The 25,980-nt window shown below is 38.0% G+C and overlaps 1 protein-coding gene across 1 annotated transcript in view; it reads left to right on the top strand.

The window, feature by feature from the left end:
* The window catches only part of RYR2 (ryanodine receptor 2), a 674,490-nt gene that overhangs the window by 179,598 nt on the left and 468,912 nt on the right, over nucleotides 1–25,980 (top strand). The window lies entirely within an intron of this gene.

The raw sequence follows: 25,980 nt of genomic DNA on the forward strand, positions 1-25,980 counted from the left end.
AAAAATTATTAAAGAGTATATAATTTATGTTTTTATTTATAGGGCAAACCCCAGCAAGCAAATTTAAACAATATATTGTGCATAAATTTGTGATAATCTTATTTTAAAAAGCAAGGGAATGCTATTGGGTAAAGGTACACAGAGACCTCCAAAATCACTCCTAATGCGCTTATATATATATATATATGTTATTTATTTGAAAGAGACAGAGACAGTGGGAGTGGGAGAGAGGCAGGGAGTGATGGAGATAGAGAATCCCAAGCAGGCTCTGTGCTGCCAGAGCAGAGCCCCATGTGGGGCTCAAACTCACAAAACCATGAAATTATGACCTGAGCCCAAACCAAGAGTCAGCCGCTTAACCAACTGAGCCACCCATGCACCCCACTCATTATGCATATTTGAACCTACTTGATTCGTGAATTGGGTATTCATTTTATTTAAAACATATTTCTTTACATATGTTCTTTTGAGAATATGATGCTTATTCAGTAAAACTATGAGGGCCTAGAAGATAATGGTTGGGGCCCAGTCTTCAGACTTTGGCCATAGAGAAAATGTTAGCAATACATAAAAGTTTTTCTTTACTGGGGCGCCTGGGTGGCTTAGTCGGTTAGGCATCCGACTTTCACTTAGGTCATGATCTCACGGTTCGTGGGTTCGAGCCCCGCGTTGGGCTCTGTGCTGACTGCCAGCTCAGAGCCTGGAGCCTGTTTCAGTCTGTGACTCCCTCTCTCTCTGACCCTCCCCTGCTCACGCTGTCTCTCTCTCTTCCTAGAAAATAAATAAAACATTAAAAAAATTTTTTTTTCTTTACTATTTTATTCATGCTACCCTCATTAAATGGAAAAGCAAGTGTGTGTATAATGACTCACAATTAAATTGAGGAGAGAAACTTCAAATATTTATAAGACTGGACTACTGAATAATAAGTTATAATCACCTATAGCAGGAGGTAGGATTTTCTGGTCATCTATTTACATCTAACAAGACTAAAGGGGCGCCTGGGTGGCTTAGTCGGTTAAGCGTCCGACTTTCACTTAGGTCATGATCTTTTGGTTCGTGGGTTCGAGCCCTGCGTCGGGCTCTGTGCTGACTGCCAGCTCAGAGCCTGGAGCCTGTTTCAGAGTCTGTGTCTCCCCCTCTCTCTGTCCCTCCCCTGCTCATGCTCTCTCTCTCTCTCCTAGAAATAAATAAAAATATTAAAAAAAAAAAAAGAATGAAATGCATCTTTAAAAAAAAAAAAGACTAAAATGTGGGCCTTTTGAGTTCTAGTACATCATTTCTTCTATATCCATTGTGCCTTAAATGATGATTTGTTACAATAAAATATATATAATTTAATGAGTGGAAAGATAATTTTAACTTCTGTGAGATACACAGTTATACCACAACACTTTGATTAACTTGTACCTAAGAAAATAACAATCCCTTGGGAGCCACATTGAGTTTAATTTCTCTATAGTATGTTCCTTATGCTAAGATACCATTTGTCTATTGTACTTGAATCCAGCCAGTATTTTCCTTTCTACCTTAAAGGCTTTAGAATAAGGCACCTGGGTGGCTCAATCAGTTAAGCATCTGACTTTGGTTCAAGTCATGATCTCACAGTCTGTGAGTTCGAGTCCTGCATTGGGCTCTGTGCTGACAGCTCAGAGCCTGGAGTATGCCTCAGATTTTGTATCTCCCTCTCTCTCTGCCCCTTCCCTGCTCACACTCTGTCTCAGTCTGTCTCAAAAAATAAATAATAAAATTTTTTAAAACTTTAGAATAATACTATTATTACTTTTTACGTGAACTTGGTGTATCAGGGATTCTGCGTTCTTTCCCTTAGTGTTTACATCTTGAGGAAGCATCCAAAGTTCAGAAATTTACCCAGGATTACACAGTAGGTGAGTTGAAGAGCTAGAATTCTAACCCAGTGCTGTCTAATTACAACATGATGAATTATCTTTAGCAGGAACTAAACAGTTGTCTCAACAGTGAATGTGTCAGTGTTCTTCAGTGGAAAAGCAATAAGGACTGCTGGTCTAGATTTTCATAGTAAAATGGTGACAAGGGTCACATAGAACAGAGAGAGAACTACAGAAATTCTGCAATTGGCAGTCATGAATATGTTCAATATGATTTTAGTCTCTGTGTATATTTATTGGTTTATTTGCTTGTTGAATTTTGTCATTTACCTTATTTATTAAGCTCATTTGTCCTTTGTTCCTGTTTTCCATTTGGTAACATTCTGTAAAATTTCATGGCTCCTGAAATATTGCATGCTTTAACCCTATAGTATGCTTTATTCCTTCTGATATTTGTACAGATCCTGAGAATTGCTGCTCCCAGTACTGTATACAGTTTGATACTACATTTTATATTATACTTAATATATAATATTTGTAAAATCATATATGCATAATATAATATAAATATATTTGCAAGTTATATTTGGACTATTAATAGTTATGTTAAAATATGAGCATTCAGCCAGCTGTGCTATCTGCCCAGTATTATTGGTCCCTTACTGTGGTCTGTAGAAGAATAGACTTACTACTATCTCTGGTAGTGGTCTCCACTCTAAAGTGTTGTCTCTAGGAGATATACAGGCTATTCAGTGGGCATGGGAAGATAATATAACACCTGTTTATATCTTTTTATTCAAAAACAAGTAAGGAAGAAACCAGATCTTATCAACAAACACTGTGCAGTTTGGTAGTCTCTTGCCTGGTGTGAATGACATTTGGTTACCCGTTACCATCATTTGTTATGTAAAGTAAGATAATCCCTAGGATGAGCAGGAGTTCCACAATCAGGATTTGTTTGATTTTCATGTATCATAGCACAGTATTAGTTTAGTAGATACCTATCTTATGTGAGTTTATAGATGAATTGACTTAATAAATGTAGGGAAGCAAAAATAGGATAAAAACAGAGGGAGGAGCACCTGGGTGGCTCAGTTGGTTGAGCTTCTGACTTCAGCTCAGGTCATGATCTCATGGCTCATGAGTTTGAGCCCCGTGTCGGGCTGTGTGCTGACAGCTCAGAGCCTGGAGCTGCTTTGGATTCTGTCTCTCCCTTGCTCTCTGCCCCTCCCCTGCTCATGCTGTCTGTCTGTCTGTCTCTCAAAAATAAACATTAAAAAACCCGCAAAAAGGGGCGCCTTGGGTGGCTTAGTTGGTTAAGCGTCCGACTTTTGCTTGGGTCATGATCTCGCGGTTCGTGGGTTCGAGCCCCACGTCAGGCTCTGCACTGACTGCCAGCTCAGAGCCTGGAGCCTGTTTCAGTCTGTGACTTCCTCTCTCTCTGACTCTCCCCTGCTCACGCTGTCTATCTCTCTCTCTCTCCTAGAAATAAATAAAACATTTAACAAAAAAATAAAAAATAAAAACCCCACAAATAAACAAGAGACAAACCTTAAGAGACTTAAATTCAGAGAAGGTGGGTGGGGATGAGTGAAACGGATGATGGGCGTTCAGGAGGGCACTTGCTGGGATGAGCACTGGATGTTGTATATAAGTGATGAATCATTCAATTCTATTCCTAAATTCATTAAAAAAAATAAATATCAAGTGCTTACAGCAACACCAGGCACAGAGAGGAGGGGCCAGCTGAAGGTTAGCCATGATGATTATTTATTATTATTACTGTTAAATATTCTAGTTGTATCCAAATTAGCTCAAAAAGTGAATAATTGGCATTAAGGTATTCTGTAGAGACACACAAACTGAAAACTATCCAAGCAATGTAGGCACAAATTTAAAAAGAGAGGAAAATAAAAAAGTTGGTATTTTCACTTCCATCACAAGCTCTTTGCCAGCTAGCTGTATTCTGAGGTCAAACAACAACAGTAATTAGATCTGATAAGAAAATGGTCAAAAGCACTCAAGTCTATCAGAACATTTATTGTAATTACAAATCTTATTCTCTGGTTCACTTGTCCCTTGAGCCACATAAACTAGTCAGAGTGTATGGTCATCACAATAAGACATTTCAGAACTAAACTATTTCCTTAAAGATATTTTTAATGCTTAGTTATGAGAGAGAGAGAGAGACAGCACCAGAGGGGGAGGGGCAGAGAGAGAGGGAGAGAGAGAATCCGAAGCAGGCTCCAGGTTCTGAGCTGTCAGCACAGAGCCTGACATGGGGCTTGAACCCACAAACTGTGAGATCATGACCTGAGCCAAAGTCAGACACTTAACTGCCTGAGCCACCCAGGCGCCCCTCAGAACTGAACATTTAGAACATGAAATTTGCTGATCAGAGGACTTGCAGTGCGTTCCTGAAAAATACGTAAAAGTTTCTTACTGTCCCTTCTTTTTTTTTTTTTTTTAATGTTTTATTTATTTCTAGGAGAGAGAGACAGCGTGAGCAAGGGAGGGTCAGAGAGAGAGGGAGACACAGAATCTGAAGCAGGCTCCAGGCTCTGAGCTGGCAGTCAGCACAGAGCCCGACGCGGGGCTCGAACCCACTAACCACGAGATCATGACCTAAGCAAAAGTCGATGCTTAACCGACAAAGCCACCCAGGCGGCCCCTTACTGTCCCTTCTTTAATAGTCAAAGACAAAATGTCACATTCCTTTGGGAAAAACACTTATTCTTTATCATCATAAAAGTGGCCGAAATTATACAAGGCAACCATATTGTCATACACTAAGATGCATTCCTGTGCTAGAAATACTGTTGGAAGATGTGTGGAAAACCTTGCTGAATAAGTGAAAGAAGTATTAGGAATATTCCTCAGCATGGGAGATCAACTTTAGAACTGCACTGATTCCATTTTGATAATGAAAATCAGGAAGAGTACTTTGTAAAAAAAGAAATAATTTAAACATTATGGAGAAGTTACATTCTCAGGAGTGAGCAAGTCTTATAAAACCGAGGAGTTTTTGGAGATGATGATGGCGTCCATGGAGGGAGATGAGCAAATAGAATCATTAATGGCGTGGCTACTGGACTGGAAATAAAAATAAGAATTCTGGGGTGAGTTCACAGAATTAGCTCCTTACGTGGAATTCACACTTTCTTTTCTTATGCAGCTGTTGTAGCAAAGAAATTGGAACTAGAATATAAAATATTAATAGTACTTTATAATGAAATATGCAATGACTATATTATGAACAGTCTTCTTGTAATCTTGTCACAAAATATTTAAAGTGTTTAATTTTACAAAAGTTTAAGTGCTCCAGACTTGCATTGAGAATCAGGAGTGTTTTTTGGCATACTCCCTCAGAGATATTTCCAAGGTGAAAGTGACACTTTGTACAGTGAAAAAGTACCTGCTTTCGAGGTAATCTTATTATAGAAAGAACATCTTAAAAATAAATGTTTGTGCATGTTTCCTCGTCAGTGTGTTGCTGGAAATGATCTAAGTATGTCACATATAAAAACTCTAACATGAGCAGACTTTAAAAATTCGAATGTAGAATTTTCTAATTCTGCAAATAAAGCTATAAAATGAAATTTGAATCTATTCATTAACCATACAAAAATGAAATATTTTGTGATTAAGTTGTAAGAGCTGATTGAAAATAGGGAAAATGGAAAGTTACTAGCTGAATTTTAACAAAATCCTTTTGTAATTGGTGGATCAGAATGAAAATGAATCCTTTTCCATTTGGATCTATGCATATTTGTGACATTTCTTTTTCAGCTTAATCAGAGAGAGACAAAGCAGGAGCAGGGGAGGGGCAGAGAGAGAGAGGGAGACACAGAATCTGAAGCAGGCTCCAGGTTCTGAGCTGTCAGCACAGAGCCCAGTGTGGGGCTTGAACTCATGGACTACAAGATCATGACCTGAGGTGGACGTTTAACTGACTGAGCCACCCAGGTGCCCCTCTTTTTCAGCTTTAAAAGCCATTTAACAAATTACTTTTGAGATTAAGCTTCACTCGAAACCAGCCTTTCATAGTATTGTATCACAAATTTTTAATCCATGACTTAAAATATTAACCATATTCAACCGTATTATGTTTATAATCTGAGCAAAATTTTGTTCTGTTCAAATAAAGTTACAGAAGATATTTTAGCTTGATTTTTAATATTTTATAATGTATATTAGTACTGGAGTTCAGATGTATGTTTAAAACAGTATTTTAATATGTTCTGTTTTGAAAATATATGTCCAAAATATTTTCCTATGGAGTTTATGGTAGGCTCAATTATCTCTGTAATCTGTGAACGCATTATATGGCAAAGGGGATTTTACACATGTGGCTAAATTAAGCATCTTGACATGAGGAGATTGTCCTGGATTAGCTGGGTAAGTTCTGGTTGTAATCCTAAACATCCTTCTAAGAGGGAGCGTCAGAGAGATTTGACTATAGGAAGGGAGGGGAGGGGATGTGGTGAATGAAGATAGGCATTGGAAGGATATACTTTGAAAGTGAAGTCAAGGAATACAGATGGTCTCCAGCCCTTGAAAAAGGCAGGGAACCTCCCTTCGGCATCAGGAGGAACAACTTTGCTCGTATCTTTATTTATTTTTAATGTTTGTTTAGTTTTGAGAGAGAGAGAGCATGAGCAGGGAAGGGCCAGAGGGAGAGGGAGACACAGAATCTGAAGGAGGCACCAGGCTAAGCACTCTCAGCACAGAGCCTAATGTGGTGCTCTAACTCATGAGCCATGGGATCATGACCTGAGCTGAAGTCAGACGCTTAACTGATCAAGCTACCCAGGCACCCCCAACGTTGCTCATATCTTGACGTTGGACTAATGAAACAAATTTCAGGCTTCTGACCTCTTTAGCTGGAAGAGAATAAATTTGTGTTGCTACTGAATTATAGTAATTATTTAAGCAATGGTAGGAAAGTCACACAGGGTGTACAGTGAGAGAGGTTTGGAGACCAGTAATCTCTACTCTGGTTTCCAAACTCCGGTTTCCAATTTGATGAAATGCTCTTGCTTGAGGTTACGGAAATTAACCATAGGTGTTTTGTGCCATCATGTTTGACTTCATTTTTCTTCTTTCAGTGGCTTCATATTGCTGATTTCCATGGGTTTCTGTCCCAGATCCCAGTATTCCACTTTTAACACAATTTTCAGAAGCCCTTTTGAGGGACGCATGGTGTCTCAGTTGAGCATCCAACTCTTGATATCAGCTCAGGTCATGATCCTGGGGTAGTGGGGTCGAGCCCCACATTGGGCTCTGTGCTGAGTGTGAAGTCTGCTTAAAATTCTCACCCACTCTCCCCCTTGAACTTTTATAAAAAGTTCAGTTCTTTTGAAAGATGATAGGAAAAATTGAATAGGAAAAATCAAATTTAAAAATCAAATTGAGAAAGCAGAAATGTATTTCATATTTCAACATTAATTTTCAAAGGCAAAAATATGTTCAATTAAGCATCCTTGAAAAATAAATCTTAGTTTAAGGAGCTTTTCTTAACACTGTTTTTTTAAAATGTGTTTATAGCTAAAGTTTTAAAGTTATATATGTATAAAATGGTGCTAGCTTTGTGGGTGCTCAGATTCCCAGTCTGAATTTGAGCATTCTGTGATAAATTAATTGTTAGATCTGTTGGGCATACATCAATTCAATGTGTGCTGTTTAAGTTGGTTAGTGTTACAGGCGTATCATAGACTGGGAAACGTTTGAGTAGCTTCACACTTAAAGATGAGAATGTTTTGTCCAACAAAGATGGAGGCTTTCCCAAAATCCCTGATAAATTATGTGCTTGCTTTTCACTGGTGATTATGGCTTGGTGCTCTGTCATAAAGAAAATGAAATTGGTTCTGCAGGAAATGAGATCAGTCTAACGAAGATGCATTTCAGCAGGTACCGAAAACTTAACTAGATCATTCATTCTTTAAGCACTTATGGGTATAAACATGAAGTGTGGTTAATGTGGATGAAATTAATATAAACTGGGATTAGCTTGTAGAGAGTAGATGGATGGTTAGTTTAATGGGTGTTTTTATCATTAAATCTTTTTACTAGGATTAGACGTGTCATCATTCGTTCCATTTTATTATGGTATTTGCCAAATAAAAGATTTAGAAGCACCTAATTTTATCATCAAAGGATTTACTTCTATAAAGATGCAACAGATTTTTCAGGTTAGTAACCTACATGGGAATGGGTTAGGTGTGTATGAATCCATTTAATTTCTTACAATAAAGGGTCCTGAATTAACGCGATTAAATTCTATACAGAAAATTTTGATTTTTTTAATGTTCAGTCTTAACATCATTTTAAAGATCAGCATAAATTAGAAATTTTTAGGGCATCATGGAAATGTTAGTTTTTGCATTGTTTTTAACATGTTTACCTTGGAAAAATCACATCTACATTGCTTAAAATTCACCAGTTAAAAATTTAAAGGTAACTTAATTGAAAATATTTTTAGGGTTTATTTACAAATATTTTTTCACTGGTTTGTTTGCAATGAGATGGTATATGTATCACAAAATTGTTTTTCTTTAGTTGGCTTTGCACATGAAGCACAGGCAGAGGTATTAAGACTTTTCAACAAGATGCATCACAAGGAAAGCGTGGTAGAGGGTAAGGAGGTGTCTAGTTTACTAAGTAGTGAGAAAGGATGTGATGCATACAAATACACATCATACAAGGCAGTTTGTATCATCAGGAGATGCTTCATGGAAGAGGTACTGTTTGAGCTGGAGTTAAAGGATGAGTAGAAATTGGACAAAAGACAAGGGAAAAGAAAATATGTGAAGAGTAGAGAGTTGTTCAAGGTAGCCTGATTGTAGTAAGCATTAAATGTAGGCTGGAAAATTAGGTTGGATCTAGAATATGGATATCAGGTAGGGAGCTTGGATGTAATTTATTAGGCAATGGAATTTCCCCCCACCCCCAGTTTTATTGAAATTGTATATATTTAAGGTTTAATAAAGTGTGATGTTTTGATACACACACACACACACATTGTGAGATAATTATCACAGTCAAGCCATTTAACATGTCTTTCACATCTCACAGTCAAAATTGTTTTTTATGTGGTGTGAACCCTTAAGATTAACTCTCAGCAAATTTCAAATAGGCAGTACAGTATTATTAACTACAGTAACCATGCATTAGAGCTGTAGAATTGTTCATCTTGCAAATTGAAATGTGGTGCCCCTTTACCAACATCTCCCCATTTCCGAACCCTTTCCCTTAGCACATAGCCACAGTCATTCTGCTGTCTACTTCTGTGGGTTTGACGATTGGAGATTTTAACCTGTTAATGAAATAATGCAGTATTTGTCTGAATCCAACTGAGTTCACTTAGCATAATGCCAGGTTCGTTGGTATTGTCACAAACGACAGGATTTTCTTCCCTTTAAAAAAGTTTTATTTATTTTTGAGAGAGAGAGAGAACGAGCGCATGTGAGATAGCTCAAGCGCAGGCAGGGGAGAGAGAGAGACAGAGAGAGAGAGACAGAGAATCCTAAGCAGGCTCTGAGCTGTCAGCACAGAGCATGATGTGGGGCTCACACTCATAAACTGTGAGATCATAACCTGAGCTGAAACCAAGAGTTGGACACTTAACCAACTGTGAGCCACCTAGGCTGCCCCCCTTCCCGTTTTTTTAAAAGGCTGAATTATATTCCTCTGTGTGTATTTTATATATTATTCATTTTTTTACTCAAGTATAATTAATAATATCCATTCTAATAATAACATTCGTGTGTGTGTGTGGGTATGCACATCATATTTTGTTTGAAAAATATACAGGGAATGGTTGGATTGATATTTGCCATTTTATTTTGTTTCCATGCCTCTTGTTTTTTTGTTGTTGTTTTTGTTCTTTTGTTCCTTAGTCATTTCCTTCTTTTTTTTTTTTAATATATTTTTATTTATTTCTAGGAGAGAGAGAGAGAGAGAGACAGCGTGAGCAGGGGAGGGTCAGAGAAAGAGGGAGATACAGACTGTGAAATAGGCTCCAGGCTCTGAGCTGGCAGTCAGCACAGAGCCCGACGTGAGGCTCGAACCCACGAACCGCGAGATCATGACCTAAGCGAAAGTCAGACGCTTAACCGACTAAGCCACCCAGGCGCCCCAGTCATTTCCTTCTTTTGTGGAAAATGGTTAGTGTGCCATTTTGAAACCTCTTTCGATTACGTTTTACTATGTATTTTTTGAGTTATGTTCTTAATAGTTACTCTAGGAATTGCGCTATGCATTATTTTAATTTATTTTAACTGATCCTTGTAACTTCACGATATACTTAAGATTAATACAAATTTAATTCCAGTAAAATAAGGAAACTTTCTCCACATAGCTCCATTCTTTTTGTACTATTTTATTTATTTATTTATTTTTAATTCTTTAATGTTTTATTTATTTCTGAGAGAGAGAGAGTGAGAGAGAGAGACAGTGTGAGCAGGGGAGGGTCAGAGAGAGAGGGAGACACAGAATCTGAAGCAGGTTCCAGGCTTTGAGCTGTCAGCACAGAGCTCGACGCGGGGCCCGAACCCACAAACCATGAGACTGTGACCTGAGCTGAAGTTGGACCCTCATCAACTGAGCCACCGAGGCACCCCATTTTTGTACTATTTTAAAATCACATATAAATGTTATAAATCCAATAATACAGTCTTATAACTATTTCTTTATATAATCTTGTGTCTTTTCCCTCCTTTATTGAGGTATAGTTGACATATACTGTTGTGTAAATTTAAGGTGTACAGGATACTAATTTGATACACTTACATATTGCAGAAAGAATGCCACCATAGCATTACCTAATACCTGCCACACATCATGTAATTACCCTTCCTTTTTTGCGGTGAGAACATTTAAGATTGTCTCTATTAGCAACTTCCAAGTACGGAAAGCAGCATTATTAACTATAATTACTGTGCTGTGGATTGGAGCCTCTAAATTTATTCATCTTAAACTGGAAGTTTGTACTCATTGATTAGTGTATTCTCTTTTCCCCATCCCCTCATGCCTGGTAAGCACCGTTCTGGTCTCTGAGTTTGGCTTTTTTAGATTCGACATATAAGCGATACGCAGTATTTATCTTTGTCTGAGTTCGCTCCCTTAGCGTAAGGCCTCAAGTTCAATACATGTCATTGCAAATGGCAGGATTTCCTTCTTTTTTACAGCTGAATGATAGCCCATTGTGTTTGTACCTCATCTTCTTTATCCATCCATTCACTGACAGATACCTAGGTTGTCCCCATACCTTCAGTATCTTGAAAAATGCTGCAATGAATATGGGAGTGCAGATCCTGTTTTCACTTCCTTTACGTACACACCTAGAAGTGGAATTGCTGGACTGTAGGGGATTTCTATTTTTAATGTTTTGAGAAACCTCCATACTGTATTCCATAGTGGCTGCACCAATTTATGTTTCTATCAAGTGTAAACAAATTCTTTTTTCTCCACATCTTTGTCAATATTTTTTATATCTTATCTTTTTCATAATAACCATTCTAACAGGTGTGAGCTGATCTCTCTCCCTCTCTCTCTCTCTCTCTCTCTTTTTTTTTTTTGCATTTTCCTGACAGTGATGTAGAGCACCTGTTTATGTACTTTTTGGCCATTTGAATTTGTTCTTTGAAAAAGTATATATTCAGGTCCTCTTGCCCATTTTTAAATTGGATTGTTTGTTTGCTGTTGAGTTGTATACATTCCTTATACATTTTGGATATAAATTCCTTATCAGATATATGTTTTGCCTTAGTGGTGCCTGTGTGGCTCAGTCAGTTGAGCAGATATATGTTTTGCCTTTTCATTTTGTTGATGATTTCCTTTGCTGTGTAGAAGCATTTTAGTTTGATGTAGTCCTATTTGTTTACTTTTATTATCGTTGCGTTTGCTTCTGGTATCAAGTCCAAAACCTCATTGCCAAGACTGATGTCAAGTTTGCTTCTTGGACTTTATGGTTTCAGGCCTTACCTTCCAGGATTTCATACATTTTGAGTTAGTTTTTGTGTATGGTGCACATAAGTGGTCCAGTTTCAATCTTTTAATGTTCCCATCCCATTTTCCCTAGACAGTGTATTGTTTACCCATTGCATATTCTTGGCTGCATTGCTGTAAATTAATTGACTGTATATGCATAGACTTATGTCTGGGTTTCTGTTCCATTCTATTGATCTGTGCGCTTTTTCTTTTTTTAATGCCAGTACTGCCCTGCTTTGATTATTGTACCTTTGTAATCTAGTTTGAATCCAGGAAGCGTGATGCTTCAAGCTTTGTTATTCTTCTCCAGATTGCTTTGGCTACTTGGGGTCTTTTGTGGTGCCTTACGAATTTTATGATTATTTGCTCTATTTCTGTTAAAAAATACCATTGGAATTTTGGTAGGGATTGCCTTGAATCTGTATATCACTTTAGGTAGTATACACATTTTAATATTCCTTCCAGTCTGTAAGCACAGAATATCTTTCCATTTTTTGTGTGTCTTCTATTTATTTCACTAATATCATACAGTTTTCAGTGTACAGTTATTTCATCTTCTTGGTTAAATTCATTCTTATGTATTTTATTTTTTTGATGGAAAAAAAAGAATGCCCAGTAGTACAATTGCTGGGTTTTAGGGTAGTTCTATTTTTACCTTTCTGAGGAACCTCCATACTATTTTTCAGAATGGCTGCACTACACCTGAAACTAATACTGCACTGGGTGTTAACTAAATGGGATTTAAATAAAAAATTTAAAAACATGTAGATCTTTTGACCTTTTTCTCCTGTTCTTCTGGAAAACTCATTACATATATAATGGTACACTTTATAGTATTCCATAGATTTTCGATGCTGATTAATTTCTGTGTTTTTCTTATTGGTATACATACGATTGACTAAGATCTTTAAGTTAACTGGTTATTTCTCCTTTTATCTCAAATCTGCTATTGAGCCTCTAGTATATTTATTTTTCAGTTTGTATGCTCAAATCCAGAATTTCCATTTGGTTCTTTTTGTGTCATTCCTGTATCTTTACTGAGAATTTTTATTTGCTGCTTCATTATTAAAACATTTTATTTAAAAAAGGCTTCCTTTAGTTCTTTAAGCATGTTAGTATGTTTAAACGTTGCCTTTATCTGCTAACTCCAATATTTGGGAACACTCAGGGACAGTTTCTTTTGAATATATTTTTCCCTCAGTATATGTTACACTTCCCTGTTTCTTGTTTGGTTTTTCTGTTTTTTGTTTTTTGTTTTTTTTTTGCCTTTGACACATTTTTGGAGGGTTTAAACTAGAGTTTCTAGGTATAATATTGTATGAAAATAAATTCTTTTTAAAAAAACGTTTTGTTTATTTTTGTGAGAAAGAGAACTAGTACAAGCAGGGGAGGGGCAGAGAGAAGGGAAGAGAGCATCCAAAGCAGGTCCTCACTGTCAGCGTAGAGCCCTACACGAGACTGGATCCCACAACCCATGAGATCATGATCTGAGCAAAAACCAGTAGTTGGATGCTGAAACAGTTTGGCCACCTAGGTGCCCTGGAAGAATAAATTCTGATTTCCCCATTTCAAGGTTGTGTTTGTTACTTTACTATGTTTGGGTTTTCTTTTTTTTCAGAACTCGCCTGGACTAACTCTGGGTAATATGTCTTCACTGTGGTATTTTGACTCTGATGTCACCGCTCTAAGTTTTCTTTTCATTCTTATTTTTATTTAAGCCTGGATTCCTGTAGCTTGCCCTGTTCGTGAATAGCATAGAGTTAGGGCAATGATTGCATACACATACTTTGAGCAGGAGGGTTTCCGTCCTCTGCATGTAGACTTGTGTGTGGGTAGAGAAGTGTGCGAGAAGTTCGGGCCATTTGAACTCTGCTTCAGATTTACTTTCTGCTGGGTCCTTTGTGTCTTTTTGTGCACGCGCTACTTCAGGTTAGCCAGGAGTCTATGAAGAGCTTGGAACTGTTTTGTATGCTTGCAACCTCACTCAGGAATGTACTGAATCAGACTTTTCCACTTTCCTGGAAAGTGTCACTGTCACAGACAATGTAGTGTGCATGGCATCTGCTCTGAATCAAGTGAGCCTCTTTTCATGAAGTGGCACAGCTTCTGGTCCTCACAGTTTACTCCATGCCACACCCTAGCAGTATCTCCACGCCAGCCTGAGGAGAGACACCATAGTCACTCTTTTTTTTTTTTTTTTTTAATTTTTTAATGTTTTATTTATTTCTGAGAGAGAGAGAGACAGCGTGAGCAGGGGAGGGTCAGAGAGAGGGAGACACAGAATCTGAAACAGGCTCCAGGCTGAGCTGGCTGTCAGCACAGAGCCCGACTTGGGGCTCGAACCCACGAACCGTGAGATCATGACCTCAGCCAAAGTCGGATGCCCAATCAACTGAGCTACCCAGGCGCCCCCATAGTCTCTTGAGAAAGAACATCATAGCCATTTACTGTTCTTATCTGAAGTTCAGCAGTTTTCTAGCATGAAAGTTTGTCATATATATATATTTTAAAGTTTATTAATTTTGAGAGAACAGAGCACAAGCAGGTGAGGGGCAGAGAGAAGGAAAGACAGAATCCCAAGGAGGCTCCAGGGCCCATTGTGGGGCTCGAACTCATGAACCATGAGATCATGACCTGAGCCAAGATCAGGAGTCAGACACTTAACTGACTGAGCCATCCTGGCACTCCTTGTCACATATATGTCTTAATGCCTTTGGTTAAGTCCTACAGCTCTGAGAGGTTGTATTTGTCAGTTTTATCCACCTTGCTTTTCAGGGTGACAATTGGCCAACCTCCTCACTCGACCATAAGGGGAAGTGCCCATAATTTTTCTTAGCTCATCAGTCTTTTTTATCTTCCTTGAATTGATTCTTGAACATCAAAAAATGTCACACTGTGGCCCTAATTCATCATTTACCCAACTGCTAGAGTTATCTTCCTAAAATATCCCTTAATTTCTATGTGTTACCTATACCCCTTTCGGAGCCAAAATACATGTTAGGTGAGATGGAATTTTTGGTTACCCAAACTGTCTCTGTATTCTCTTATTGCCAGCTGTGTGTTTTATACTTTACATGGATTAAGAGAAATCAGAATTATGTCTAGGTCACCTAACATTATATCAGGGTTAAGTCTCACCAAAATAGCCACAGTTTCAGTTCTGTGTTACTTCCCTGAAGTATCTACCCTTACTTAGATTTTTAATTCCCTGTCTACTTCTGTCATCAACGAGAAAGTACTGTACCTCTCACAGAAGTAATGACTGTCTTCTTCAGACAAGAGGAAGATCCCTGTATCCAAATACACCCACAAAGCATCCATCTCGAAAGGATCACTATTTTAATGATTTACTACACTTTTCCTCCTGCTAGTACATTCCCAGAGGGGTTCATACCAGGTTATGATCTTTGAAAATGTCCTTCAAGCCCAAAATCATAGAGTCTGAGTTACTCATGACTCTGATTCTGCATATGAGCTCTTTTAGAGCATGCACACTATCACATTAAGTTTAATTTATCAGTCATAACTGCTACCATAAATGGATACAAAAACAGAACATCTGAGAACCAGGCTGATGTTACCTTGAGAGAGTGTGTTACAGGTTTTAGGCAAAGCAGATATGCCTATTAATAGTCTCTGACTTAGTTCAAGTCATTGAATTTTCTGACTTTGCATTTCCTCTTTTCCAAAGTAAGGATAATGCTGCTTCTCTTGTAGGGTTTTGAGGAAAATTAGGACCTAGCACACAGGAGATACTTAAAAAGTGATATAGCCGTTATTATCTGTGCAGTTGTTTCTACATGGTTATATTTATTTTATATTCTTGAGACTGTATAGAAGTTTCATGCTAGCAGAATTCCTAATAAGAATTCCATGGTGCTGAATGTCTCAATTTGAGTCTTCTGGTGTTTTAGTTTTGAGGCTGCAAGTGATATTACTGAATTGACTGTAGCTTGATTTGTTCAGACTGATACTGGGCAATTAATTTAGCTCTTTCCATTTTAAATTAATTTAGCTGAAATTACTCAGCACCATTTTCGCAGAGTGAGATACCTTACAAAGAATGAGGTGGTTGATAATTGTATGGTTATGTCTGAATAAATCTCTATTCTATTTCATAATTAATTAAATGTGATAACATCATCTTAACTGTCTGCATAACTTGATTTGGAAGCCATATTCTCTTTTTCACTTTTTTCTACTACTTTTGAATTACTGTGGGCTAAATTCAGAATCTGTTGTCTGCCCTTATTCACAAGTTTGTGTGAATTATTCTCTCTACTTTAAGCAGATTATGAGACAAGGGAGTAGTGCTATTGTAGTGAAAGATCACATGGCAAATGATTAGGTTGACTTGATTATGGCAAAAATGATTTTTTCCCCAATACTTTCAAGCAGTGAAGCTTGATAGATTCTATCTAAATATCCTTTTCTCAGAACTTCTGGGAGATAGCAGTGTTGATCATCACAAATTTTCACTGGAGGATCTACCCAGTTTGATTACTATATTTGGTTCACTCAGATCTTGCATGGAGCAAGGCTGAGATGCCAGTGATAATGACATGCAACAAATAGTCTTCGGAAACCTGATTTTTGTTTTAGTTATCAGTGTATACTTGCTATCATGACAATGCCAGTTGGCCTTCTATATATGTAATAAACATGTATATAGTTTGCTAATCCTTTAAAAAAATCTCTTTTGTATTGAGTGAAACTTTGCACCCAAATAATTTATGATGACTTTGTTCTTATGGTTTGTGTATTCATCCATTTTCTTATATATTTGCTCCAGTAGCTCTAAACTCTGAATTTAGTGGTGACACTACAGTTTTTTAATGGATTTCTCAAATTGGAGCCCAACTTTCTAGAACATCATCATGATGTACTTATAGGACTAGAAATTATATGTTTTAAATTAGAATGACATAAGTGGGCCATTACCTCGAGTCTGGAAAGTTAGGCTTTGATCAAGAGTGTGACTGATAGGTGTTTGACTCAGCAGTGTTTTGAAGTAGGGGACTATATCCAGTGAACCCTTAACAGCATATAGGACTTTTAAGATACCTTCATATCGAGCCTTAATTCATAGCAGAAGTCTCTCCTCTAGTTTCCTTTTGAGTGTTTTGCTTTCAAAATACCATATACTTGTGTTCTGCCCAACAATGGCTCCAACTCAAGATGTGTGAGCAGATTCAACCTGAGACAATATTCCCCGGTGGTATTAGAATGGGAGAAGTAATGTGCATTGGAATGTCATACTAGTGTACCTCTATATTTGCATTGAAACCTTTGAGTCATCTGAATGTTAAAGTAATTGTAAAAATATAGATTGGTGTATCTACTTAATATTATGTTTAAAGGACCTTGTTTAAAAAGATGTGTGCCAGTGGGCACAATGAACACTGAGCAAATTATATGAAACCCTACGAATTAACTTGGGATTTTCCTAATGAACTGCTGAAATGGCAGAACTATGGCTATTTGCAGTGGTGATTTACACTAATTATTAGTCATTTAAACCTCTTAATAGATCCTCCCTACTTGGACCTATGTTGTCAAGAATGTCAAGTGGAATGACTTGAGTTTTTCTGAAGAGACTCAAAGCCTTTAGACCTGGGGAAACCCAAACATAATCAGTGTTATCTGTTATGATTGCATTTAGTCTTATCTTTCACAAAGCTGATTGAAAAGATTTCTCTAAGGCAATTTCATGTTAATCTTTGGTGCAAACTAGGATAAAGGGAAAAAGAATATGACAAGAAAAACTACCCGGAACTGTGAACTCTCATAGAAAGGTGCGAAAGCCTTATAATAACCACATTGCCATGCTGGGAATATGGTGAAGTATTATGATTGGAGTTTTGAAGACATACAAAGAGGAAAACAAACCAAGATTTTCCTTATATCCTGCTTGGACATTTTGTAAAAAAAAAATACTTTTTTTACAGTATTTCATGTATGTCAATGGGATATGACACTGTAATTTTGTTGGAATGGTAGAATATATAAACATTTTAAAGAATATTATTCCCCATCTGGTAGGTGAAATTTTGTCTGGTTCCTGTTTCTACTTGGCAGCTTAAAAAAAAACCTTTATTTTTTGCAGAAGATACATTTTGGTACCTCCATAGTTCATGGAGAAGCTGACCCTCCATGGTTACAGTGCCTTGCCAAAGGCCACTCAGCAGATGGATCACTGAGCAAAAACAAATCTGTCTCAGCTTCAGACCATCTGCTCCACTCTAAAATATACTGTCTTCACATTTCTTGATAGAACATTGGCTCTCTTAATTTACATCTCTGCGATTCTGAGCTTTCTCTCTGATTTAGGTATTTCTTAAATTAGGCAGGTAAGAATGATATTTTATTGGCAGTTTTTGGTTTACAATGCACTGATTTTCTTATTTGAACCTGAGAACAATTCTCTGAAACATGAAAAGCATTTTGCCACCTACACAGATGGGAGAGCTCTGACTGATGTACCTACAATCCCTTGGCTAGTTATGCACTGGGTCTGAGTGTCATGTCCTCTGATACAGAGACTTGCTCATTTTCTTAGGCTGTAAAGTTACCAAGAGTTATCATCTCATTGGTTTTCAAAATACATTTTGTGACATCTGAGTTACCCTGCAGGTTATGTGGAGTACCCTTGAGAGTCACTGCATAAAGGTAAGGTAACTTGTCTTAGTATCAGGAGTACTGAAACAGAAACAAAAGTAGAGATCTGTCATTTGGGCTATAACCACCTATATTCCTATATGCAGATTTGATTAGTTTTCCAAAATAGTTGGCATCAGAGCTTGAGGTCAGCTCATTAAACAGTGAACACTATCTGTTGTAAGCTACCACATCAGGCTGGGATTGGTGGCTGGGAGGGTGAGGGTCCAAGTTGGATAACCGTGTTACATGGCAGAGAACTTGAATCAGTCTTCAGGAGGAATATGATACATCTAGATTATCGGTCATGAAGAATGAGGTGAATATAGATCGGTTCATAGACAGTGATCTCTAAAACATATTAGTATTTTAATATATGTAATTTGTTCAAAGTGAGCTCATTAAAGGGAAAAGCCTTCTTTGTGAGCATATGTGTATAAATGCACAGTAAAAGACTTGGAAAGGGGCGCAGCCAAAGGTTATCAAGCTCCATGTGATGACACCTCGGAGGAAGAATAAGGGAGAATGAGTATAAAATTTGGGAAGAGAGAGCTTTCAGTTTTTTTGGTGGTGTTTGAATTTTCAGTAAGGCAAATGTTTCTGTATGTGATTCTATTTATGTGTGATTTAAAACCATGAAATATTTTTCATAGGTGGAGACCTGGAAATGGATATTTTAGGTTAAAGGAGGAAAAACATGAGCAAGGATATGAGGATGCTAAAATGGAGTGATTAAGGGGTACCTGGGTGGCTCTGTCTGTTAAAGGGTTCAACCTTGGCTCAGGTCATAAGCGCACGGCTCGTGCGTTCGATCCCTGCATCAGGCTCTCTGCTGACAGTTCAGAGCCTGGAGCCTGCTTCAGATTCTGTGTCTCCGTCTTTCTCTTCCCCTCCCCTGCTCACACTCTGTCTCAAAAATAAATAATAAAACATTAAAAAAATAAAATGGAATGGTTAGTTGCTATGCAATTTTCATTCAGTGATAACAGGAGAGATGATCTGTGACATACCTAGTCCCAAATTACTGGTTGCAGTTCAGTTATGGTAATGGCATGTTTCAATAGGTTTTTTAAGTGGGTTAGGCAGATATATCTGTGGAAGCCAAATGGTTTGATAGATACCTCAGTTGGAAACCTAATTGATTTCACACAGACTCTCCAGTGCCAACAAAGCCAGATGTCGTGTGTAGTTATTCTGGAAAATTTTCTTCCCCTAAGGCCAGGTAATTGTTAGGCGGAGGAGAACAGTGGCCAATTTGTATTTCAAAAAGAAGAAAAGCTGCATAGCCATGCTGCTAGCTTAAGGTTTGTTATTCTTGCAGAAGTACACATATCCTCATTGAATTGGGGTTGTCTCCATGGGAAGAGTATTGCTGACCTTTTGCCTCCTGCTTTGGGTACTGTTCTGTCCAGCCCAGGTGGACATTTAGACAGAAGCACTTCCTCTGATTTAATTTTGCATAGACAAAAAATATGTGCGTAATGTATAAGAGGTAGACAGGTGTACACACTGTGCTGTCATTCTTCTTAGTTGTCCATTCTGACGTGGTTTCTTTGGAAGCTTCATAGAAAGAGTCTGGAAGTTTTCCTTCGATTTCTATTTTTTGGCGTAGCTTGAGAAAAATGGGTATTAACTCTGTTTTAAATGTCTGGTAGAACTCCCCAGGGAAGCCATCTGGCCCAGGGGTCTTATTTGTTGGGAGGTTTTTGATAACTGATTCAATTTCTTCACTAGTTATGGATCTATTCCAGTTTTCTGTCTCTTCGCGTGTGAATTTTGGTAGTGTGTGTTTAGGAATTTGTCCATTTCTTCTAAATTGTCCAATTTGTTGGCATATAATTTTTCATAGTATTCCCTGATAATTGCTTTTATTTCTGAGTGGGTGGTTGTAATAAGTCCATTTTCATTCATGATTTTGTCTATTTGGGTGCTCGTTCTCTTCTTTTTGAGAAGCCTGCCTAGAGGTTTGTCAATTTTATTTTTTCAAAAAACCAACTCTTGGTTTCATTGATCTGTTCAACTGTTTTTTTTTGTTTTGTTTTGTTTTTTGGTTGTTTTTTTTTTTTGATTCTATATTGTTTACTTCTGCCCTGATTTTTACTATTTCTCTTCTCCTGCTGGGTTTGGGGTGCTCTTGTTGCTCTCCTTCTAGTTCCTTTAGGTGCGCTGTTAGATTTTGTACTTGTGCTTTTTCTACTTTCTTGAAATAGGCCTGGAGTGTAATGTACTTTCCTCTTAGGACTGCCTTTGCCACATCCCATAGAGTTTGAATTGTTGTATTCTCATTTTCATTTGTTTCCATATATTTTTTTAATTTCTTCTCTAATTGTCTGATTGGCCCATTCGTTCTTTAGTAGGGTGTTCTTTAACCTCCATGGTTTTGGAGGTTTTTCAGACTTCTTCCTGTGATTGATTTCAAGTTTCATTGCATTGTGATATGAAAGTGTGCATGATATGATCTCAATTCTTTTATGTTTCTTGAGGGCTACTTTATGTCCCAGTATGTGATGTATCTTGGAGAATGTGCTGTGCGCACTTGAGAAGAAAGTGAATTCCATGGCCTCAGGATGTAGAGTTGTAAATATATCTGTCAAATCCATCTGGTCCAATGTGTCATTCAAATCTGTTGTGTCTTTAGTGATTTTCTGTCTAGTTGATCTATCCAGTGCTGTAAGTGGAGTATTAAAGTCCCCTGCTATCAGCACATTCTTATCTATGAGATTGTTTCTGTTTGTGATTAATTGTTTTATGTATTTGGGTGCTACCATATTTGGTGCATAGACATTTATAATTGTTAGCTCTTTCTGATGGACAGACCCTTTAATTATTATATAATGCCCTTCTTCATCCCTTGTTACTGCCTTTACTTTAAAGTCCAGCTTGTCTGATATAAGTATGGCTACTCTAGCTTTCTTTGGACTTCCAGTAGCATGATAGATATTTCTCCATCCCCTTACTTTCAATCTGAAGGTGTTCTCAGGTCTAAAATGAGTTTCTTGTAGACAGCAGATAGATGGATTTTGTCTTTTTATCCATTCTGCTACCCTATGTCTTTTTTTTTTTTATGTTTTATTTCTAGGAGAGAGAGAGAGAGAGAGAGAGACCGCGTGAGCAGGGGAGGGTCAGAGAGAGAGGGAGTCACAGACTGAAACAGGCTCTAGGCTCTGAGCTGGCAGTCAGCACAGAGCCCGACGCGGGGCTCGAACCCACGAACCGCGAGATCATGACCTAAGCGAAAGTCGGACGCTTAACTAACTAAGCCATCCAGGCGCCCCTACCCTATGTCTTTTGATTGGGGCATTTAGTCCATTTACATTCAATGTTATTATGGAAAAAGATGGGTTTAGAGCCATTGTGTTCTTTGTAGGATTCATGCTTGTGGTGGTGTCTCTGGTACCTTGTGTTCCTTGCAACATTTCCCTCATAGAGTTCCCCTCAGGATTTCTTGTAGGGCTAGTTTAGTGGTGATTAATTCTTTCAATTTTTGTTTATTTGGGAAGGCTTTTATCTCTCCTTCTATTCTGAATGACAGGCTTTCTGGTTAGAGGATTCTTGCTTGCATATTTTTTCTGTTCATCACATTGAAGATTTCCTTCCATTCCTTTCTGGCCTGCCAAGTTTCAGTAGATAGGTCTGTAACCACTCTGAGAGGGTTCCCTTTGTATGTTAGGGCCCTTTTATCCCTAGCTGCTTTCAGAATTCTCTCTTTGTCCTCATATTTTGCCAGTTTCACTATGATATGTCATGCAGATGATCGATTCAAGTTACGTCTGAGGGGAGTTCTCTGTGCCTCTTGGATTTCAATGTCTGTTTCCTTCCCCAGATTGGGGAAGTTGTCAGCTATAATTTATTCAAGGACTCCTTCAGCACTTTTCCCTCTTTCTTCCTCTTATGGAATTACTATGATACAGATATTGTTCCGTTTGACTGTATCACTCAGCTCTCAAACTCTCCTTTCGCATTCCGGGATCATTTTTCTCTCTTTCTCCTGGCTTCCTCTTTTTCTATAATTGTGTCTTTTTATTCATTTATTCTCTCTGCCTCCTTAATCTGTTCATTGGATGCCTCCATTTTATTATGCATCTCATTTATAGCATTTTTAAATTCATCACAATTATTTTTAAGCTCCATAGTCTTTGTGGCAGTAGTTTTCTCTGATGTCTTCCATGCCTTTTTCAAGCCCAGCAATTAATTTTAGGACTATTGTTCTAACTTCTTGTTCAGTTATGTTGCTTATGTCTGTTTTGAGCAGTTCTTTAGCTGTCACTTCTTCCTGGAATTTCTTTAGAGGAGAGTTCTTCCATTTCATCATTTTGGCTAGCTTCCTGTCACTTGTTAGTTTTAAAAGCTTGTTATGCACTCTGCACCTGCGAGTACTGCTGTATTAAAGAAGGCTGTTTGACTGTCCAGGGCCTGTCCGTTCAGGAAGTGTTCTTTGAATGGTGTCTCTTGGTCTCTTATTTAAACTTTGGTTATTTTATTTCCCTACTCATAGTGGTATTTGGGACTCTATGCCGTGTGTTCTTTGGCTTGTTTCTTGAGGTAGCCCTCTGTGAGGGTATTAACTTCAGCTCCTTTCTTGACACATGGTTCCAAGTGTGTTTCCTTCCACAAGACTATTATTTATTTCAAAAGATGAATGGAGGCCTCTGTTCTCTAGATTTTATATACAGCATATACAGTTCTGATGAACATTCAGCATTCAGGAGAGACAGCTGTTCATATCTCTTCCTAACTCCTGCTCAGTGTAGAGTGATGTTAGCTTGGTAGCTTAAAGGCATCAGCAAGTGCTTCAAATCAGAGGTTTTTTTTTCACTCTCAGGGTGGATTTACCAGCACAGCATGGCATGTGGCTTCTGGCTTACCACATAATTATAAAATAAGTCACTACTTCTTGGTATGAATTCAGATCCTCTGTAATCTGGTCTTATAAACCACCATTTCTAGGCATTTGTTTGCCATCACCCTCCAACACACAGCGCTGTACCAGTGATTCTCAAAGTGTAGTTCTTGGATCAGCAGCCCCAGCACAACCCAGGAATGTAATGGCCATTTCAATTGGTTTTTAATTAAGGATTGAGACCCTTTATTTTTCACTGACTTAACTTTATTTTTTGGAAGTGGGAACGAAGGCTTAACATAAATACTATAATATGGTTTAGTTGTAAAACCTTCAAGGCTATTTGACGACACATTCATCTACATTAAGCAATGCTTTGGTAGTTCACTGTAAAAGGTTACAATTTTGGGCGTCTGGGTGGTTCAGTCAGTTAAGCACCCAGCTTTGGCTCAGGTTATGACCTCATGGCTTGTGTGTTTGAGCCCCGCATCAGGCTCTGTGCTGACAGTGCTGAGCCTGCTTGGGATTCTCTCTCTCCCTTCCTCTCTGCCCCTCTTCCACTCACACACACTGTCTGTCAAAATAAAATAAACTTTAAAAAATAAAAATAAAATGTAAGAAGTTGTAGTAATGATTCTGTTGCCTGATCCCAAGCAGGGATTCTCTGACTGTGCAGAAACCGATGTGGGGCTTGAAGCCACACCATGAGATCATGATGTGAGCTGAAGTCAGACAGTTAACCTACTGAGCCACCCTGGCACTCCTTATTTGTGTTTTCAAACACTAGTTCTCCAAAGTAGACTTCATCCAAGAGTCGATTTTAAAAAAATGAGTGGTATTCTTAAGTGCCACAGAGAGAAATGACAGTATACAAAACTCATGACCATGGCTCCCTTATTTTGAGCTCTTGCTGTATTCTTGATATTGTGATAAGCTCTCTACTTAACCATTTTTTATGTTTCACAGGAACTCCATGGGGATGTTATAGTTGTTAAAATTCCTAAACCATTTTCCTGGGAAGGAAACCAAAGATTAGAAAAGTTAGTAGCTAGTAAGTAGTGAGGCCAGAATTATTGCGTAGGTGACTGTGTATAGAATCTAATCTCTACTGTTTTAATATAGTCATTCTAAAGCAACTAATGGATATGGGTCTGCAACCAGTCCAGTGGTGTATTGGGAACAGATCTTGTAGATTCCTGAGAGCTATGTGTTACATATTGAGGAATTTTATGAGCTGATTTATAAACTTTGAAACCAGCAATTATTAGAGTATTTCTGTCACAGAAATGGGCAAATGCGACAAATCTAGGCTTTTTTTTTTTTTTTTTGAGAGATTGGTTTGCTAGCACACCATTTAATAACATGGTAGAGTACCAGCCCTGTGGTATAGCTTCCAAACCCTCACTATTTAAATGGATAAGAATGGAATAAATGCTTTGAGTAACAGATTTTTTTTTTTCCCATTGTCCTTTGTCTTGGTCTGAGAAATTGCAATTCATATAGTTAGAACTGAGAAAGTTAAATTTAAGATAATTTTTCCTAAATGTGATAATAAAAGAGAAGTTCTTTCCCAGCCTTTAGTCTTTCATCTGGGGGTTTTGGAAAGGGAGCCCTTGTCCAGCTAACTGCAGAGTATGAAAGCAGTAGCTATGCCCGGTCTGGGAGTTTGCTTTGATGACTGCTTGAGTTAGTCTGAGGAGGAATTAAAGGAAACTTGGCTGGGGGCATCCGAAGCCCAGGATAGGAGAATAGAGGAATCCAGTGAAGGGAAGTTCATTCAAAAAATAAAGAACAGGTGTACCTTGGTGGTGCAGTCAAAGATCTGACTCTTGATTTCAGCTCAGGTCATAATCTCATGGTTCGTGGGATCAAGTCCATATTGGGCTCTGGGCAGACAGTGTGGAGCCTGCTTGGGATTTTCTTTCTCTCCCTCTTTCTCTGCCCCTCACCTGTCGTCTCTCTCTTTCTCTCAAAGCTAAATAAGTAATCTTTAAAAATGATAAAGAATAGGGGTATTTGGGTGGCTCAGTTGGTTGAGCATCTGACTTTGGCTCAGGTCATGATCTTACAGTTCGTGAGTATGGGCCCCACATTGGGTTCTCTGCTGTGAGTGCAGAGCCCACCTCAGATCCCCTGTCTCCCACTCTCTAGCTCTCTCTTAAAAATAAATAAACATTAAAAAAAGATTTAAAAAGAAAGAAAGAAAGAAAGAAAGATATATGGGTGCCAGGAAGTTTGTGGGGTATGAGTAACCTTAGTGGCCAAGATTATATATTTGTATATCCACAAAAGAATTTTAATTCTGGAATCCCGGTTATCCATCTTTCCTTGAAACCATAAAGTATCCTTCTCTGCTGATGAGGATCATTTTTAATGGTAGTAGTTCAATTTAATGAATACTTAGACATTAAAAAATTATAATTTTGATACATTGTATCAAGTTATCAGGTTTGTCTTCCTAATGTTCATTTTATGAAGAAGACATTGTCTCACTTGCATGTACTGTTGAATGGTCTTCTGTTATGAAAATCCTCCTTTGAGTCTCTCCCCAGACTCAATTGGATTGCCTACTGAATCCTGCTCATTTTAAAGCAGCAGCATGCATGAGCGATAATGTGCTTGTTCCTCATTGGGATAGTTGTC

Source organism: Crocuta crocuta, unplaced genomic scaffold (assembly GCF_008692635.1).
Source record: "Crocuta crocuta isolate KB4526 unplaced genomic scaffold, BGI_CrCroc_1.0 scaffold59-1, whole genome shotgun sequence".
Classification (NCBI taxonomy): Eukaryota; Metazoa; Chordata; class Mammalia; order Carnivora; family Hyaenidae; genus Crocuta; species Crocuta crocuta.